General features: G+C 36.3%; 1 protein-coding gene across 1 annotated transcript in view; it reads right to left on the reverse strand.

Moving 5' to 3' along the window:
- LOC141398700 (uncharacterized) overlaps positions 1 to 20,980 on the reverse strand; it is a 112,365-nt gene that overhangs the window by 32,837 nt on the left and 58,548 nt on the right. The gene's annotated exons all lie outside the window — the stretch shown is intronic.

Consider the following 20,980-nt stretch of genomic DNA (forward strand, 5'->3'; position numbering starts at 1 on the left):
CATGGCTTAAATACTCAGAAAATGTCGCCAGCATTACTGAGGGGGAGTTTTTTTCTGAACACAACGATATATAATTTTCCCGGGGGAAAGTCCATACTTCCCGATATATGGGTCTTGACATTTCGGATATGTCGTACTTTAACATCATTATGGGCACCTCTCGGATCGGGCTGAAATTTATACAGTAGATTGTCCTTGGGTCCCTAAACACAACAATATATAAATTTCCGGGGGAAGTCCATACGTCCCGATATGTGGGTCTTGACATTTCGGATATGTCGTACTTTAACACCATTAGGTTGTTTATGGGCACCTCTCGGATCGGGCTGAAATTTTTACCATAGGGGAAAATCCATACTTACCGAGATATGGGTCTTGACATTTTACAACTCTAACGTGGGCTATATGGGTATCGTTTTAAAGCATTTGAATTTTGTGTACATGAGGTATTTTTACACCTGTTTATAAGAGAATGTCTTTAATTCCAGGTCGAAGAAGACTACTTAGGAAACTTTCAAATTAAAAGAAAATGTTGGTCTCGTAGCCGACTTCTGCACCTGTCCATTGGATATGGTAACAATTTCAGCCCGATCCGAGAGGTGCCCATAAACAAGCGTATGATGTTACAGTACGACATGTCTCGGCTATCTATGGCAACAATTTCAGACCGATCCAAGAGGTGGCCCTAAACGACACTTGTCCCCTCTATCCCCCTATAGAACCAAAATTCGTTTCCCCAAAAGTTAGGGGTTTTCATTTAAACTTGCCGATAAAAGTGTGGATTACGATTAAAGCTCAAAAGTGTTGCAGAGAAGGTACTTGAAGAAATAGATCGACATAGTTAGGTTAGGAAGGGATCTTATTTGTGGAGTCATTTCTTTTTGATAGATATCGGGTCCACCAGTCATTTCATTTGGTCACCGTATAACTTAGAGCTTTTGGACCACTGTCAAGAAGCATGGACGTGGCCACGAAAAATATAATATCGCTGTAAACAGGACCATAAGGAGTAGCATCAGTATAAATTTCCAAAGGATCTTCGAGCAGACCCCATACCGCAATTAAACAAATATGTTGAACTTTTGGGAGGGAGGTACCCTAAGGAGAAGAAGGATCACGCGTAGCATTCTAGTGATTTTTTTTAAATTTTGGGGGGAGGTATCGGCCCCACCAGCCATTTCATTTGATCACCATATAATTTAGACCTTTTAGACCACTGTCAGGAAACATGGACTTGCCCACGAAAATATAATATCGCTGTAAAGAGGACCATAAGGAGTAGCATCAGTATAAATTTCTAAAGGATCTTCGAACAGACCTTATACCGCACTTAAACAAATATCTTGAACTTTTGGGAGGGAGGTACCCTAAGGAGAAGAAATTTCACGCATAGCATTCTAGTGAAAGACAAATTTTTATCGAATCGGTTCATCCGCTCGAGAATTATCGTGCGATCGAGCCACTACACATGGTGCTATAGGGGTTTTTTACAACTGTCGGGCAGTTTTCTCATGACTTGCCCTTGAAAAAACTTGTACTGTCGTAATGGGGGCAACGAATACAAGTTGGTACAACAAAAATCAAAGCGATTTGAGAGCAGCTCGAAAATTTGTGCGGCAGGTACCTTAAGGAGTGCACCGATATAGTCCATATTCGAACCTGATCTGTTTCGCAGAAATATTACGATGGGCAAAGTATGAACCAAATCGGTTAGTGCCTTCGAAAGTTATCGTGCAAACCATTTTAGCGAAAAATTTACAACTTTTGTGGGGGAGGCAGCCGAAGGAGTGGACCGATATTGCCCATCTTCGAGCTTAAGCTAAATTTGGGTAAAATATTACGAAGTGCAAATTTGGTTCGAATCGGTTGATCCTTTCGACAGACGGAAAGGGCTAAATTATATATAAAATACTTGGGACCTAAAACCATTATTTCTATGAGGCACATCTTTGGTCGTATCAAAGTGCATATACCCTCGTTAGCCTAAAGGCTGAGGGTATAAACATACGTTGCAGAACTTTTTGTTGGAATGTTATTACCGCAATGAAAACTTTTTGGGGTTTCGAAAGTAAAAAACGGTTGGTCTTAGTGGACTTTAATTCTCATCATGTGTTGTAGAATTCGGTCCTAGGTATAACCAGATGGGTATTGATATGGCTGAGCAGATTCTTAAATCTACGTTTTTTTTCGGTTAGTACTCACATACCAGAATTAGAGCGGAAAATAAATAACACAGTACCACAAACAACGACACGTGGCAACTCGTCGTTTCTCTTGCGTCAGACCATCTCTCCGTAATTGCCTCCATAAGCAGACCGCCCGTTTTTATCACCTCTGAACGCTGCACTTTCATCAATCATGGAAATGCTAATTGGGCAAGTTTCAGGGAGTTCACCATTCACCGCTTCAAAAAACTACCCAACCTTTCTTATCGGACGTTCCGGATATCATCGCTGTTGCAGCCGCTCGCTTTTATAAGTGCTGGTCGAATAACCGATGTGATACAGCTCAGAGCTCAGTTCTCAACTTGTCATCCACATCGTTCCCGAAGTCTGGAAAATAGGGAGAGTGGTCCCGCTACCGAAGGCAGGCAAGGATACCAACAAAAGTGAATCGTACAGACCGATTTCGCTTTTGTCGCCCGTAGAAAATACTCTTCATGATTTATGAACAATAAATCCAAGCCCCGTAGAGTGAAACAGGAAGTTAGCCAAGGTGAGGTGATAACTGTTTAACATCTCTCTCTCTCTCCTGTATTCCATCCCCCTCCACACAGTACTGATATCGTTACGTATGCGGATGATTGTACGATCATGGCGTCCCCTGATGTCCTTTGTGAATGGATGAACTCCTATTTGATCCATCTTACCACCTTTTTCTACGCAAGGAATATGCAGACATCCGCCGCTAAATCTTCGGCCACTCTGTACACCACATGAACGGCAGAGGTGAGGACAGAGTTGAATATCGTGGTATATGGTAGCAGAATTCCGACCACAATATACCCCAAAATTCTTGGAGTTACATTTGCCACTAAGTTCACGTCGTCCGCGCATGCCACAGCTAACTGCGACAAGCTGAGATGAAGCAACAAGATCCTTAAGTGTATAGTCGGCAGCACTTTGGGTGCAGATAAAGATACCTTGTTGACGACATATTACGAGATAGGCCGGTCTATGGTAAGCTATTGGATTTATATGATATACAATGGAATAAGATTTAAACTTGTTGGAATGCCACCCTGAAAACAGGAACAAGGTGCCTCCTCATGTCTTCAGTGGACCATCTACATGAGGAGGCAAATATTCTTACAGTGCAGCAGGATCATGAGATGCTTTCGTTGCAGTACTTGCTCGGGTATTACCGTGAGAACCATCCCAGAGAAAAGTGTTAAAATGAACATTTTTACCAGAAAAGTAAAGGAACGGAAAAATATTAGGCAATGTCAAAAAGAAACATAAAAAATCAATTTTCGTCTTTTATTTCACAGTTTTTAGTTTAGTTTTGTCAGCGTTCGACTTTTTCTTCTGTTTTTCGTCCATTTTTTTCTTCATTGTGAAATAATCGTCAAACAAAAGTCGAAAAATCAGTTCTACCATTTTTTACCTGCAGAAAATTTGCTGTCAGCCTGTGGTAGAAGAGAAAGGCATATGTGCTCTCTCTCCTCTCTCACTCTCTTAAAAATTGCTGCCATTTTTACCACTTTTTGGGGTTAAGGAACGCTTTGCAGGTTAAAAATGGTAACAAATGGTAAAAATGGTAACCTCAGGTAAGTAAAGGAACACAGCTATTAAGAGTTTTTGTCCAAAATTCGGCCACGACAAACCAGAGTAGTTTTAGCTCAACTACGCTTGGGATATTACAGTCGCCTAAATTCTTTTAGGGCAAAGATCGAAGGCACCGTGCAAAACATCTGACCAGCATGCGGCATGGGACCGGACAATAAATACACTGCACCTTTTCAACTGTCCTGTCAAACTTCACGTCTAACTCCAGTGGATCTGTGATTACATTCCAACGAAGTAGCCACTTTCCTGGAACTGGAAATAGACCTACAGTCAGATTGAGCAGAAGAACGAAAAAACATACAATAATAAACACTGTTACAACAACAAGCTGAGATGTACTCTCAACCTCTAGTCGGCAGCACTTTGGGTGTATACACCCATATATATAGATAAAGAAACCTTGTTGATGACATATAACGAGATAGGTCGGTTTGTGGTAAGCTAAGGGACGCCAATACGGTCCGCAAATATAAGTGCAACATGATGCAAATAGTATATTGAAACCTGTTAGAATGCCAGCCTTGAGAACTGCAACAGGGTGCCTCCTCATGACACTAGTGGAACATCCTGCTACAATCAGCACATGCTTCCCCCACCCAGGCACGTAATGAGAGACCTTCTTGGTCTAGAGAGGTCCAAGGGCACAAAGGGGACTTCTAGAGCAAGGACGCTTTAAAGTGTATCACTAAGGCTTGGATACCATTCACAGGGATATTTCGGGCCCATACCTCAAGAACTATTGGCTGGAATCCTCTAACAAAAACAACCCATTATCAAAAATTCAAAACGATCCTGAGAATTGGCCTTAAACGGAATTAAAGGACAACAAGTATAAAAGTATCAGTCGGCTTTGCCGACAGAGATATACCCTTAGCCTGTGTGAATTGAAACTTTTATCTATCAAATCTGATACCGGCTACTAAGCTTTTGTGGCACTTTTTGAAAGTATGAACTTGCCGACAAAAAAAATATATTTGGTTTGAAGCTCAAAAGTTTTGCGGAGGATGTACTTGAAGGAATGGGCCGACTTAGACAATTTTGGAGGTGGATCTTATTTTGGAAGTCATTCTTTTCGATAGATATGACCACAGTGGATCTTCGAACAGATTCCTATTTTCACAGGAAGTATGTACATGCCCCTGATAAAACTTGTACCGTCGTATTGGGGACAGCAAATACAAGTTGCTACAACAAAAATCAAAGCGATTCGAAAGCAGAACCTAAACGGAACTTTCCCGAAATTTTGTGTGGGAGGTACCACTTGAAGAAGTTGACCGATAGAGTCCATATTGGAACTTCATCTATTTCTGGTACAAATTTCGCGATGTGCAAAGTATGGACAAAATAGGTTACTCCTTTCAAGGGTTATCGTGCGCACAAATTTTCCGAACATTTTCGAACTTTTGTGAGGGAGGTACCTGAAGGTGCGGAGCGATATGGCCCATCTTCGAACTTAAACTAAGTTTGGGCAAACTATTACGAAGTACAAAATTGTATTCGCATCGGTTAATCCGTTCGAGAGTTATCGTGCCCACCATCCAGCCAGACAGACGGACGGACATTGCTAAATCGACTCCAAATTGTCTGAAATAGATTTCGTCCAAACATACTTGGGGTCTAAAACCATTATTTCGATGAGTCACATTTTGCCCGTATGAAAGTGTATATAGCCTCGTTAGCATAAATGCTGAGGGTATAAAAATTTTGTTGAACTTTTGGAGAGGGGGTACCTGAAATAATGGACTGGCATAGGTCAACTTGGAACGGGATCTAATTTTGGGAGTTATTCCTTTCCCAACAACTCATCCTCATGCAAATTCAGGGAAAATTTGGCTCTTTTGTGAGCGAGGTACCACAAGGAGCTGTCCCATCTTGGAAGTTGCTTTAAGTTTAGGGTAAATATTACGTTGTGAAAAGATCTAACAGCCAATTTAGTTGGTCACCGTTGAATTTTAAGGGGTTTGAGCCATTATGGCAGGTCACATTGACTTGTCCATGATGAAGACACATGTAAAGGTACCTACCGATTTGAAGTATTTAGTGAGTTTTCGCAAACGCTAGCACATAAAATGTCCTTGACAAAATCTGTCAACGTAGGTCCGCGTTTTGGTGTAACCCCAGTATAATGGTACCTTGTGATTTCAAGTATTTGAACGGTCTTAGCCACATTTTCCAAACGAATTACTTGTAATTTAGCAAAGTTCAAAGTTCATATTCATTATTTTTGTTTTGTATTTTTCTTTTGTTTTTCAACGTTCTCGGAAAAATTCTTGCATTTGGTTAAAATTGGAAATAATAAGAATTTCATTAAAATTCTCAGACCATAGAAAAGCAAAGTGCATGTCAATTTTTTGTTTAGGGAAGGTGTGTCTTTCGATCTGCATATTGGCTTTACAACTTATACATGTACAGTATCGGACAAAACATTTGCAACTGACACATACAATTTAGTTTTAGCGCTATAATATTTGTAAAAACCAACTTTTTGTCCAGATTTTCAGCATTAAAATGTTCTTCATACTCCGAGGAAAACCCCCACAATTGGTTTTTGTACCTTATAACGGTGGTCCACTTTTAATAGCGAATTTTAAATAAATATCCCATATTTTAGCAAGACAAAACAATTGCAACTCACTCCATCGCTATATAAATGAATACATAAATTTATAAATAGACATCGGATTTTGCATATTTGCATATTTTTTAATAATAAAGATACGAAGATTCTGATTGGACCAAAATTCGTTTCAAAGAAATCTAAATTCAATGGCAGGGTCATATTTTGTATTTATTTTGCATATTTTGCATATGTACAAAATATGCAAAAAATATGCAAAATATGCAAAAAATATGCAAAATATGCAAAAAAATTTGCAAAATATGCAAAAAATATGCAGAATATGCAAAAAATATGCAAAATATGCAAACATTTTTTGGCCGAAAATCGTCATAAAAGTCGTAAAATTGACAATTAAAGTTGGGAAAAATCATCAAAGTGTCCTAAATTAAAATTGTTGGTCGTTTAACGTCGCTTTTTAGCAGATTATTTTGAGACCCCCTAGTGTGGATATAAAAATATGGTTATATGTATATTGTAATACCATTTTTTTTATTATTAACCTATTAAAAAATATAAAATTTGTTAAATTGTCAAATATTTTATTTAAAATTCAATATTTTCTTTGTCTTAATTTGATGCATTAGTCTGGTTTTAACTCAAAGGGAAAACATCGATGTCGGATTTTTTTATGCGGCACTCCCCTAAAGTGTTTAGTGTGGTTAGATTTTAAGACTATTAAAGTTTAGCACAATTGGAATATGTTAACACATGCCACTGGGTCCTCGTAGTTATGAAAATCTCGATTTTTTGGCTACTTGACGACTTCAGCTACCCATATCTATGAAACGGTTAAAACTATTTGCCCGTGTTATGCATTAAATTAAATGCCATATATATGTCCTTTATTTATTTATGTAAGTTTTAACGTTAATACAATTATTATATACATAAATAAAACGTTCACGAGGAACATAGGGCATTAACAAAATCTCTCCATCTATCTCTATCTCTTGCTAGCATCTTTATTTGATTGCATGAAAGTTGAGCTGCTTCATATTCTTGCCTCACACAGCGTATCCATGTATTCCGAGGGCGCCCTTGGTGGCGGTACCCTTGGGGATTCCATTCGAATGACGATCTCGCTATTTCTGATGGGGGTCGTCTTAGCGTATGACCGATCCATGTCCACTTTCTCTTACGTATTTCGATGGATAATGGGCTGCAGTTCGCCATTTGCCATAAGGATTCGTTTGATATCCAATTGGGTCAGTAAATGTGTAATATTTGTCTGAGGCAGCGGTTCATAAAAGATTGTAACTTTTGTTGAGTTGCTTTAGTAAAGCTCCATGTAGTACATCTGTAAAGTAAGACAGACTTGACGCTGCTGTTGAATATTTTGAGTTTTGTTTTCATGGATATGGTATTGGATCTCCATATTTTATATAATTTCATAAAAGCTGACCGCGCCTTATTGATACGATCGTTAATATCTTTCGCTGAGCTGCCATCTTTAGATATTGTGCATCCAGGTAATTGAACGAAATTGAAATTTGAAATGAAATTGAATTAAATGCCATACTATTCTTAATATTTCTTGCCGAACAACAAAATACGTAAGTAGTACTGAATTCAAGATAATAAAGCCAATGTCCCGAAAACGCCTTAGGGTGAAAATGGAGTCTATTGTGAAAAAAACCCTTTTTACAGTGTTTAATTTAACTTGCTTTTGTGTCAAATCTAGTAACTTATTTTCCACACAGTTGTAGTTGACCAATCGAATTAAAACTTTGCACACTTTTCAGACTTGGATGACAATACACGAATATGAAACCAAAACCAATCCATTTTTTCTTAGAGCTCCCCATATAGCGGTACCACCCGATTTAAAGTATTTTAAGGATTCTGTTTAAATTGTTAGGCCGAATTGGCTATAACTTGGCATTTGGGGTTCCCAATGGTACAGAAACTTCCTTACTAAAAATGTTGGACTCTGGTCAAGGATTTGGTATAGCCCCTATATGACGGTACAACACGATTCAGGTATTTTAAAGTTTTTATCTACATTTTCGGCCTAAATTGGCTATAATTTTGTTATGAGGTTCCCAGTGGTCAAAAAATTAAATGCTGAAAAGTTAAAAATAAAAAATAGTTAAAAAAATAAGTTACAGTGTTTTATTTACAAATGCACTTAAAACTAGAACATAATAATTAATGATTAAATCTCTCAAATAAAACGCTTGCATTTCAATTAAAAATTGTGGCAATATTAAACGGCCACCAGTGTTTTATTTGAGAGAATCCATCATTAAAAATTATGTTCTAGTTTTAAGTGCTTTTATAAATAAAACATTGTAACATTATTTTTTAAAATTTTTTTTATTTTTTCCTATATTATCAATTTTTGGGAATGAAAACAATTGTCATTTACATTTTGTTCATATTTAAATTTATGTAAGGGACTGATATAATGTGATTTTGGAGACATCTGGGTAAAGATGACTACTTGGTGATGAACTCGACTCCTTGCTCTGCTATGTCGTTCACAACTTTCAAGTTGTTTAACATCCTTTACCCTTCCTGATAATTGATGTTCTGCGGTCAAGTTACAGGATCTTTTTCAAGAAATTCGGAGTTAATGCTTAATCTCTTGAACAACAAGTAAGTATACCCTGTAATTACGCCTGGTATACTTATTCTGGAAATTTCGGCAGTTGTTCTTTTGTTATACTCCGGTTACACTTAGCCGGATTAACCCAGTGGGTTTGGATTTCAAATGTCATTTCCATAGCGCAAACGTCAAATAAATCCTCTCGAAGTGGGTTAACCCGGAAAAAACTCTAGTGTAACCGTACTATTAGTTTGGGGTTTTCCATCTTCTTCTGCTTGCTTTGTTAAGATTTTTGTCGCATTTGGCTCTTTACGGTGGTTTGAACTATCAGATCAGGCCAACAAGTTCAGGACTAAGATACCACAGATGATTTATCATTTTATTATTTCCTTTATCTGATATTTGTTTCGTATTTCAATAAATCTTCAATGTGGTTTAGGTCTTTTTTGGACCTAAAAAACATTTCTGAATTTGGTTTTCACTATTTGTTGTATTAAACTCAATCTATTGTCTCTAATCCTTTTCAACCTATTGATTATGTTTACCCAATCCATCCAATATTATATCTACATAACCATTGTCTTGTTCATTATACGTTTTGTAAAATCAATAAACCACACTCTCATTAATAACACTCAGTTGTTGTCGTTTGATACAAAATACATAAACAAAATAAGAAAGATGAAAATACAAAGTGCTTCGACGACCTCTTGTTCTTGGGAAGTCAGCTAGGAAGTAGTTTTAAAACATTCTCGCCTACATCGAACTCGGATTTGTCAATCGCAGACTATTCTTATAGAAATCGCGTGAATATGTTTCTTGTTTCTCCCCTGAGCTACTGTCAGTTTCAGGAACGCCCAGGAGTTGTTCTTTACCCCCATACCAGATGATACGAGAACAGCAACCCGTTCTTTCTGCACTGTTTTGGGAATACCTGGTAATAGTTTTCCATGCGAGTGCACGCAAATAGCCTTGTTTTGGGGTATCTTCCTTAAATTATTCTCCGGAATAAACGGATAAAGCTTCTAAAGATCATATATTTGTTGGGGTCCTCTCCGAGAGCTTCTACTGTAGATAAAATGATACGACTAACGTTCCTACAGGACACTTTACAGGGATCCAGCAGCAATGACAATTTCATGGTTAGGAGTTTTTGTTGAAGCTGCGCTTGATTATTTTCGGGACAGATGGTTCTTCAGATTCTACGAAGCGTTTAGTATCAAAAGAAGATCTAGACCTCATTGAAAATCTATTGAAATGCGAAAACATAGACAGAAAAAAGAAATAAAAAATGATAAATCACCTGTGGTATCTTAGTCCTGGACTTGTTGGCTTGGTATTGTTTCATCCGACAGTGCAAAACACCGTAAAGAGTCAAATGGGGACAAAAATCTTAACAAAGCGACGATGGAAACTTCTCCGGAAATATTCGACCCAAACTTACAAAAGAACAAAGTCACATTAACTCCGAGTCGAGCTCACCACAGATTACAACCAATTAATTACAAAGGACGAACAACTAAAACAATGCGTTCTCCAAGTAGTCGGATATACCCAGATGGGCTCCATTTTCGCCCTAAGGCGTACGTAGTCACGTTAATCGGGACACTGGATTTCTATCTCGAATTCAGTAATACTTACGCATTTTGTTTTTGAATATAAAATAAACAGAATGGCCTTTAATGTAATGCATAATACGGGCAAATAGCTGTAACCGTTCCACAGATATGGGTCGCCGAGAGAGACGAGATTTTCACAACTTCGAGGCTCCAGTAGCACGTGTTAACTTATTCCAATGGTGCTCAATTGGCAATCTTAAATCTATCTAAAATGTAATCTAAGTAAACAGTTTAGGCGCACCCCCGCCTAAAAAATCCGACATCGATTTCTTCCCCTTGAGTTAAAACCAGCCTAAAGCTACAAATAAAGACAAAAAAAAATTTAATTTACATAAAATGATTGATATTTTATCAAATTTTATATTTTTGCATAGTTTAACAATAAAAAATAGTATTTCAATGCCATATACCCTACACCACACCCTCGTAAGAGGTATCAATAACATAATAATATGCTAAGAATCGACGTTAAATGACCAACAGACTTAATTTAGGACACTTTAACGTTTTTTTTGATGATTTTTTCCAACTTTAATTGTAAATTTTACGACTATTATGAAGATTTTCGCCCAAAAACTGTTTGCATATTTTGCATATTTTTTGCATTTTTTGCATATTTTTTGCATATTTTGCATATTTTTTGCATATTTTGCATATTTTTTGCATATTTTGCATATTTTTTGCATATTTTGCATATTTTTTGGCATATTTTTTGCATATTTTTTGCATATATTTTGCATATTTTTGATATGACCCCAAATATCGAAAAATTGACCCTCAAAACGCCTAGATCCAAAATTTGAGTCCAATCGGATGAGAAATAAAAAACATGCAAAAATCCGATGTCTATTTATAAAGATAGAAAGGTTACATAATGAATAGGAACAGAATATTTTAATCTTATTTTTATTTTGCACTAGATAAGTTTGGAAAAGTCCTAGGAAATCATATAACAGGTGAATATAATCTATATCATCCTTAAAAATAGCTTATAGTTGAATACGAACCCCATAAAAAATAAATTAAATGCTTTTTTTCACGTTTTTTAGTGATTCATTCTGCTGGAGTCCATAAAAGGAGGGCCGCCTTTAAAAATGGCCACATACCGGGCACATTTATGGAGGTTCCTTAAAACGACAGAAGTGAAAAATGTTAGTTTTGTATCGGAATTGACCTTAGAAAACATATTACGATTATATAATAACATTCGGACTGTATTCAGGCTAGAGTTGTGCCAATTTAGTGCAATAGAACGATCTAGTTCACTACGCAGTTCCAATCGTCCACATCGTGTGTATGAAAAAACTGCGTATACGTAATTTCACACGTTATTTTGACATTACTAATACTGTTTGGAAATAGGACAGTGAACTAAGATCTAGATTGCCCAACTCTAATACAGACCCCGTCTTACCATTACCAACTTAATAATTTGTTACATTATGCTTCGTAGGGCCTTAATCGCCAGTAAGCTTGAGAATATATCAAGAGAGGCTTCCGTATACAGTCCAAGTGTTTTTATATAATCGTAATATTTTTCTAGGATTAATTTCGATACAAAACTAACATTTTTCACTTCTATCGTTTTAAGGAACCTCCATATATGGACCCGGTATGGGACCGTTATTCATAGCACTCTCGTTTTATGGACTTCAGCAGTCTGAATCACTCAAAAACGTGAAAAAAGCATTTAATTTATTTTGTATGGGTTTCGTGTTCAAATATAAGCTATTTTTAAAGATGATTCTACATTATATTCACCTGTTATATGATTTCCTATGCCTTTTCCAAACTTATCTAGTGCCAAATAAAAATAAGACTAAAATATTCTGTTCCTATTCATTATGAAACTTTTCTAGCTTTATAAATTAATGTATTCAGTCTTAAGGAGACCCTTAACTAATAAAAATCTGGATGTGACACAAAAATAATGTAAAAAAATCATAATTTTGAGCCTTATTTATATAGCGACGGAGTGAGTTGCAATTGTTTTGTCTTGCTAAAATATGGGATATTTCTTTAAAATACGCTATTAAAAGTGGACCACCGTTATAAGGTACAAAAACTAATTGTGGGTGTTTTCTTCGGAGTATGAAGAACATTTTTTTAATGCTGAAAAACTGAACAAAAAGTTGCTCTTTACAAATGTTATAGCGCTAAAACTAAATTGTATGTGACAGTTGCAAATGTTTTGTCCGATACTGTATGTACCTTGATGACCATTGAATTTTACATGCGTATTTTTTCTGTAAACTGATTACTCATTGTTTAGTCATTTTTGTGTATTTCCTGTTTTAATATTTTATGAAAAGCTATTTGCGGAAAGCTGTTTGGTTAGAATAATTGGCATTTACAATGAAAATGCAAAGGGAATGAATAACAATGTGAAGTTTTGTGTTTTCCAGGTTAATAGGAAAATGTTTGCATGTGTAAGGGGTGCTTTGCGTTTTATTTGACGTGTTTTATTGTTGTTAATTACACACATTTAACTTGATAATATTATAGAGATATGAGATTATAAACGGATCCAAAAGCGTAAACAATGAATGAATCGACAGTATAAAGAAAAGATTAAGGTTATGTTACGTTTTTAGGGAGACCATTTAATTATGGAAAACCTCAGAGGACTTGGAATGACAATTCTATTCAAGAGAACCTCTCATTAGGCCTTGAGGATTACGTTTTGTAAAGGAAACAACAACAACAACTGGTTGGCGTTTTTTTTTTTGTTGGACTTTTACATTTTTTGGAATTTTACATCTTTGTGTTTATTTAAACTCGAGTCCATATTTTGTTGCATTCGAATACCAACAAAATGTTTTACAGTGGATAAGAAATTGATTAGTAGTTGCAGAGTCGGCGGAAAAGGGAACTGGTGAAGTTTTTATTACTGTTAGATACATACAAAAGGTGGTTGTTGTGCGAACGGAAATTTGTTTCCGACATTTCGCTTCAAAATCGTATCGAAATCGGAAGAAAAACATTGCTATATTCGAAGGGAAATTTCCTTCCGACATTCTGTGCGAAATCGGAACGATATCTGAACGAATACCCCTACGAAAAATCGTATACAAATCGGAACGAAATCCAACGATTTTGCTTCAGAAATTTTTCGTATGGGTCGGACATCCGACATTTGGTTTGCTTGTAAGTACCCAGGGTACAATCTTCCAATAAAAACAACAACAAAAATTGATCAATAAACAAGTAAAAACGTGTAAAGTTCGGTCGGGACGAACTTTTTATACCCTCCACCATAAAATATTCTGAAGTAAAACGGAATAATTATTTTCTTTCCTGTCCACAATTTTAGGAGGAGATATTTCGTGACCACTTATACCTAAATAAGGTAAAAAAATCATAAAAAATGTATTCAATCAGTCGGGAACCTTATATGGGGCAAAATCAAAGTTTGGACCTATATTTTTGGTGGAGAAGTTTTGTGACCACTGACTGGGAAACTCAAATTTCGAATTGCAGAAACTTGGATCAAAAATTGTAGATAAAATCCAAAAAACCGAAAATCGGAAGATACCATTATTTGGGGGCTCTACCAACACATGTATCTATGTGGACAGTTTTTCGAATTGCAGATAGTTGAGTCAAAAATACCGAAAATGGGGAGGCACGGTTATATGGGGGCTATACCAAAACATGGACCTACGTTGACAATTTAAAAAGGGCTATACAAAAACATGGACCTATGCTGACAGTTTTTGGTGGAGATGTTGTGTGACCATGGGAACCTCAAATGTCGACTTACAAATATTTCGGTCGAAATTTGTAGCTAAAATCTTCAAAATACCGAAAATCGGGAGGCACCGTTCCATGGGGGCTATACCAAAACATGGAGCTATATTGACAGTTTTTGGTTGAGACGTTTTGTGACCACTGGGAACCTCAAACCGCAAATTACAGGTAGTTCGGTCGCAAAATGTAGCTACAATCCTCAAAATACCGAAAATCGGGAGGTAACGTTATATGGGGGCTATACCCAAAATCGGGAGATACCGTTATATGGGGGCTATACCAAAACATGGACCTATGTTGACATTTTACGGTGGAGATATTTTGTGATTACTAGGAACCGTGCGGAGTTTTTTTCTTCTTTTTTTCTCCCATCGGACGCCTCCCCAGGTGGTGGATAGGGGAACGCTCATCAGATATGGCGAGTACCGCAAAAATAAAATATGCGGGGCGAACCAAAAAAAAAAGGAAAAAGGCAGCGTCTGATCGAGATTCGGCGGCAGCAAGCAGCGTCTGTACTCCAGTGGGGCGGCTGAAATATAGAAGGAAACTATAAACCCATCAGAAGGCAAGGGGAAACCACTGATGTATAATCCCTTGAAAATCGTACAAAACATGAACAATACAACGCAAAACAAACGGCCCTCAGTCTCCGGCCAAAAGAGGGTGCTAAGAATCCCCGGAGGTAAAACTAAACAAAAACTTGTAATTGGAACTTGGAATGTGAGAAGTCTTTACGAAAGTGGAAAACTTAATAACACAATAAGCGAGATGAACCGACTCTAAATTGATATCTTAGGTGTCAGCGAAACATGGTGGACGGAATGCGGAGATTTCAGATCAGAAAATATGACGGTGTATCATTCAGGAAACCAGATGGGTGTTCACAGAAGAGGAGTATGTATTATTGTTAAAAATCATATAGCGGCATGTGTCACGGGATTTGTTCCAATGTCAGAAAGGACAATGTTGATAAAAATAAGTGGAAAACCGCTAAATATTAATATCATACAAGTCTATGCTCCCACTGGAGATGCAAATATGAATGAAGTTGAAGAATTTTATAGTGATATAGCGCAGTTACTAAAGATGACAAAAAAACATGAAATAACAATAATACAAGGAGACTTTAATGCCAAGGTCGGAAACCAAGAAGTTGAAAATATTACGGGAAAATATGGCCTAGGCGAACGAAATGATAGAGGAGACAGACTAGTGCAATTTTGTCAGGAATATTGTATGAAAGTGACCAATACGCGTTTTCCCCTACATCCCAGACGGTTATACACTTGGAAATCCCCACAGGACAATGAAAACCAAATTGTGAGAAACCAAATAGACTACATAATAATAAATAAAAGATATTTCTCCAGTGTTACAAAATGTTCGACCTACCCAGGAGCAGATGTGCCGTCGGACCACAACTTACTCGTCGCAAATATACGAATTAAACTTGCATCGAATCGGACAAAACTGCCTCAAAATAAACTGAATATAGAAAAACTTAAAGACTCGGCAATTAAAAACGAGCTACAAAACAATATTAATAGACAATTGCAACAGTTGAATGAAGAAAATGTGCACACATTGTGGAACAAGGTGAAAGATGTTATAAACACGACTGCAAAGAACATTCTGGGAAAGAGAACACCATCAAGAACAGAAGAATGGATTACCGACGAGATTCGAGAACTATGGAATGAACGAAGCAAGTACAAAAATAAAAATTATGAAAAATACTGGGAGATAAACAGGGAAATACGATCCGCGACCCGATCAGCCAAAAATGCTCTATTGAATGCCAAATGCCAGGAAATTGAATTCTTACAAAGTATACATGATGATTTCAACCTCCACAAGAAACTAAAGGAATCCGTCGGTGTATATAGAAAGAAAATATCTAACCCAGTTTTAATTAACGAAAACAATGAAGCTGTCTTTGACTTGGATGGAAAGAAGCAGATATGGGAGGAATACATTACCAATCTTTTTACTGATAACGAACGATCACCTTATGGAGAGGTTTTGCAAATTTCAAGAAGGGGAACACCTATAACACGGAACGAAGTTGAATGCGCTATAAAATCCTTGAAAGATAAAAAGGCTACAGGACCGGACGAAATCCCATCAGAATTGCTAAAGCTTATTGATTCTAATAGCGTAAAACTATTAATCAACCTTTTTAACCACATATATAACACTGGAAACTATCCAGAAGAATGGCTCAAATCCACCTTCATCGCAATTCCCAAGATAAATAATGCAAAGAAATGCAGTGACTTCAGACTCATTAGCTTAATGAGTCATGCTTTGAAGATATTTCTAAAAATAATTCATAGCAGAATATATACTACATGTGAAGCACACATGGGAAATACCCAATTTGGGTTTAAAGAAGGAATGGGCACAAGAGAAGCATTATACTGCATTCAAGTTGTAACACAGAAATGTAGAGATGCCCAGAAGGATGTGTTCATGTGTTTTATTGACTATGAAAAGGCATTCGACACCGTCAAACATGACAAATTAATAGAAATCTTGAATACTATTGGAATACCAGAAAACGAACTCCAGTGCATTAAAAGTCTTTATTGGAATCAGTCGGCACGAATTGACGTAAGTGGAGAACCCACAAAAGAAATTGCCATATCAAGGGGTGTTAGACAGGGATGCCTTTTATCTCCCCTGTTATTCAACGTGTATTCAGAGAAAATATTCCAAGAAACACTCGAAGGAGAAAACATCGGAATCAGAATTCATGGGAAACTAATCAACAATATAAGGTATGCGGACGATGCTACGTTACTGGCAGGGAGCATATCCGGTCTACAAAAACTAGTAGAGAAACTGGCACGTGTAAGTGAGAAATATGGTCTTAAAATCAACATGAAGAAGACGAAGTACATGATCATTAGCAGAAAAAATCCCCATGCTGAGGTGAACTTAAAAGTACAAGGTACACAAATAGAAAGAGTGAGAACCTTTAAATATCTTGGGATGTTAATAAACGACAAATGGGATCCCTCGAAAGAAATAAAAAGTCGAATAGAGATGGCGCGAGATGCTTTCTGTAAATATAGTAAAACCCTGAAAAGTCATGACATAAATATAACAACAAAAATACGTTTTATAAAATGTTATGTTTGGTCGGTGCTGTTATATGGAACAGAAGTTTGGACGCTCAAATCCTCTGATGAAAGAAAATTGGAATCCTTTGAAATATGGATTTACCGGCGAGTACTGAAAATACCATGGACTGCGAAAATTTCTAATGACGAAGTACTAAGAAGGATAAATATAAGCCGGCAATTAATAACAACTATAAAAAGGCGCAAAATAGCGTATCTGGGACATGTATTAAGGAACAACAAATACATAATTTTACAAGCAATTCTGAAGGGAAAAATTGAAGGAAGGCCAGCTAGAGGAAGGAAAGAAACATCCTGGCTCAAAAATATCATGGACTGGACAGGTTATACCAACGAAACCGATCTGCTGAATGCTGCAAAACACAGAGAGCTGACAACCACTATACAATAAGATAATAATTAAAATGCGATAAATATTAAAAAAAGATGAATTGTACGATCACTTATATCCGGATAACGGATGAGTAAATAAAGAAGAAGAGGAACCTCAACTATCAAATTAAAGGTAGTTCGGTCAAACATTTTAGCTAAAATCCTCAAAATACCGAATATCGTGAGGTATGGTTATATGGGGGCTATAACAAAACATGGACCTATGTTGACGGTTTTTAGTGGACATATTTTGTGACCACTGGGAACCCCAAAAGTGAAATTACAGGTAGTTCGGTGAACATTTTTAGCTAAAATCCTAAAAATACCAAAAATCGAGAGGTACCGTTATATGGGGGCTATACCAAAACATGCACCTATGTTGACAGTTTTAGGTGGAGATGTTTTGTGATTACTAGAAACCTCAACAGTCAAATTACAAGTAGTTTGGTCAAAAATTGTACTAAAATCTTCAAAATATCGAAAATCGGGAGGTACCGTTATATGGAGGCTATACCAAAACATGGACCTATGTTGACGGTGTTTAGTGGAGATATTTTGTGACCACTGGGAACCCCAAGCGTGAAATTACTGTATTTTGGTCAAAAAATGTAGCTAAAATCCCCAAAATACCGAAAATCGGGAGGTACCGTTATATGGGGGCTATACCAAAAAGTGGTCCGATATAGCCCATCATCGATCTTGACCTGCCTATGGAAAAACGACACTCGGGTGCAAAAATATAGCGCTCTAGATCAATTATTGCGAACGCTAGAGTGATTACAACAGACGGACATAGCTAGATCGTCTTAGAAGTTTATACTGATCAAGAATATATATACTTTATATGGTCGCAAATGATTAGTTCGATGTGTTACAAACAGAAAAACAAACTTAATATACCCTCCACATAGACAAATGAATCGTATAGACAAAGAGATTGTAGTGTCCTTCTCTTTTTGTAAGTGTCGCCCTTACGGAAAGTGCTTCATCTTTTCACTCAATTGCACAATGTTTTGGGGTAAATTACAATATTTTGTTGAATTTGTTTATATGAGGATGTAGATCTGGCCAAAGATTATTTAATGTTGTCTTTTATCAGAATAAATAGTCTAAAATCTATAGTAACTATAAATAAAACTACTAACGCCATCTACCAATTTTCGAAAATTCGAAGATAAATGCTGAGAGCAAATATATGTATATACGATTCATTAGTCTATGCCTCCATACTATGGTGTAGAGTATAAAAAAGACGTCAGAGACAAAAATTTTTCCTTCGATATTCATACGACATTATTCCGACATCTTTACGAAGATTCGAAGGTACCTCCGATTTTCATACGACATTATTCCGAAATCGTTCAGAAAATGTACAAAAATTCGTCCGAATTTTGTTCCGATTTCGTTACGATGTCGGGTACGATTGGTTTGGTGGGTACATATGTAGGTATACATAGTTCTGCAAAGTATAACATTTTACACGATAATTCCTACATTTTGAAATTTCATTATACAAATTTAGCCCAATGTGCGTAGTATTATGACAATGTTAATTTGTTTTGTTTTGAGGAATGCAATGACAATCAGGCAGACGCGTTTGTATTTACGTTCCATGTCCCGCACAACTTTTTGCAAAATTTCAAAGTCACAGCCAATATAAATATTAAATAGAAAACGACGACGAAAAAACAAACAATAAACAGCTGGGGGGTAATACATTTAAAATATAAGGCGATGTACTGATACTTCGCAGTAATCGGCCAGGCCAATTTGTACAATATGCTTAAGCTTAGTCAGAGGTCAAGTTTATACTTTGAACCGTTAAATATATTTTTAAAGGTACAAATTATTCCACTTGAAAGCACTAAATAAAAACAAAAGAAACTTACTTTTGAAAGTATTGATGAAATTCTGAACTGACTCACTCACTTACGGTTCCAATTACTAGATTTCTGTTGTATTGTATTTTACTTTCAAAAAATACGCACTAATTTATTTTTGTTTTACACTTTTACAGCAATTTTCCTTACACTTAGTGGAAGAATATTTTTTTGCGCGTTTCATTTATTTTTATTTTTTGTGTTTATTTTCTTTGTGTGTGCTTAATATGCGTATCTATTGGCTTTTATCTTCAAACTTAAACTAATTTCAGAGTTTTGAATACAAATCGTATTAACCACCTCATAGCTCTCTTTCCTCAATCTTGCTGTGTGGTGTTGTCGCGCGTCGGTCTGTCCACCATTCCCCCGTATTTTTTTTTAACAAAAACAAAATTAAATCATAACAAAAACAAAACACAAACAAAAATATCAAGAAAAATGACGAAATCTAAGAAATAAAAAAATGAAAACAACAAAAGAATTGAAAGAAGTAGAAAAAAAAACAAAAATAAAAAGAGGGGTAATAGCTTTCGACAAAACACTATGACTACTATAACGGCGGGTCTGGCGGGCTACAACGCCGCAACGTTGTTATCACTGAAAACATGACCAAAGAGTTTTGTTGTTAGATCTTCCTCAACAGCTGAGCTATTTGTCCGATATAGACGTTCTGCGTTTTTTGCGAACACAACAAAATAAATAAACAACACAAACATACAAAAAATTGCGTTTTAAATGTAAGCATTACACATTGGCGACGAGAGAGTGAGGTAACTGATTAATAATAATACCAAAAGTGTTGGCAACTTGATTTGGAAACTAAAAACGTCAGCTTTTGACAAATTCTTGGGACAATCCCTGTGTAGCCCATTTCATATTAGCTCAATGATATGGACCTAATTTTATAGCATAGTCCGAACGGCGATTCCTAAAAAAAAATCCACGCTCATTTATGGTCCTCTAAAAAATATTTAAAAAAATCCACGCTCATTTATGGTCCTCTTAAAAAAATTTTAAAAAATCCACGCTCATTTATGGTCCCCTAAAAAATATTTAAAAAAATCCACGCTCATTTATGGTCCTCTAAAAAATATTTAAAAAAATCCACGCTCATTTATGGCCCTCTAAAAAATATTTAAAAAATCCACCCTCATTTATGGTCCTCTTAAAAAATATTTGAAAAAACCCACGCTCATTTATGGTCCTCTAAAAATATTTAAAAAAATCCACGCTCATTTATGGCCCTCTAAAAATATT

Source organism: Musca autumnalis, unplaced genomic scaffold (assembly GCF_047663935.1).
Source record: "Musca autumnalis isolate F117 unplaced genomic scaffold, ASM4766393v1 scaffold_3, whole genome shotgun sequence".
NCBI classification, from domain to species: Eukaryota; Metazoa; Arthropoda; class Insecta; order Diptera; family Muscidae; genus Musca; species Musca autumnalis.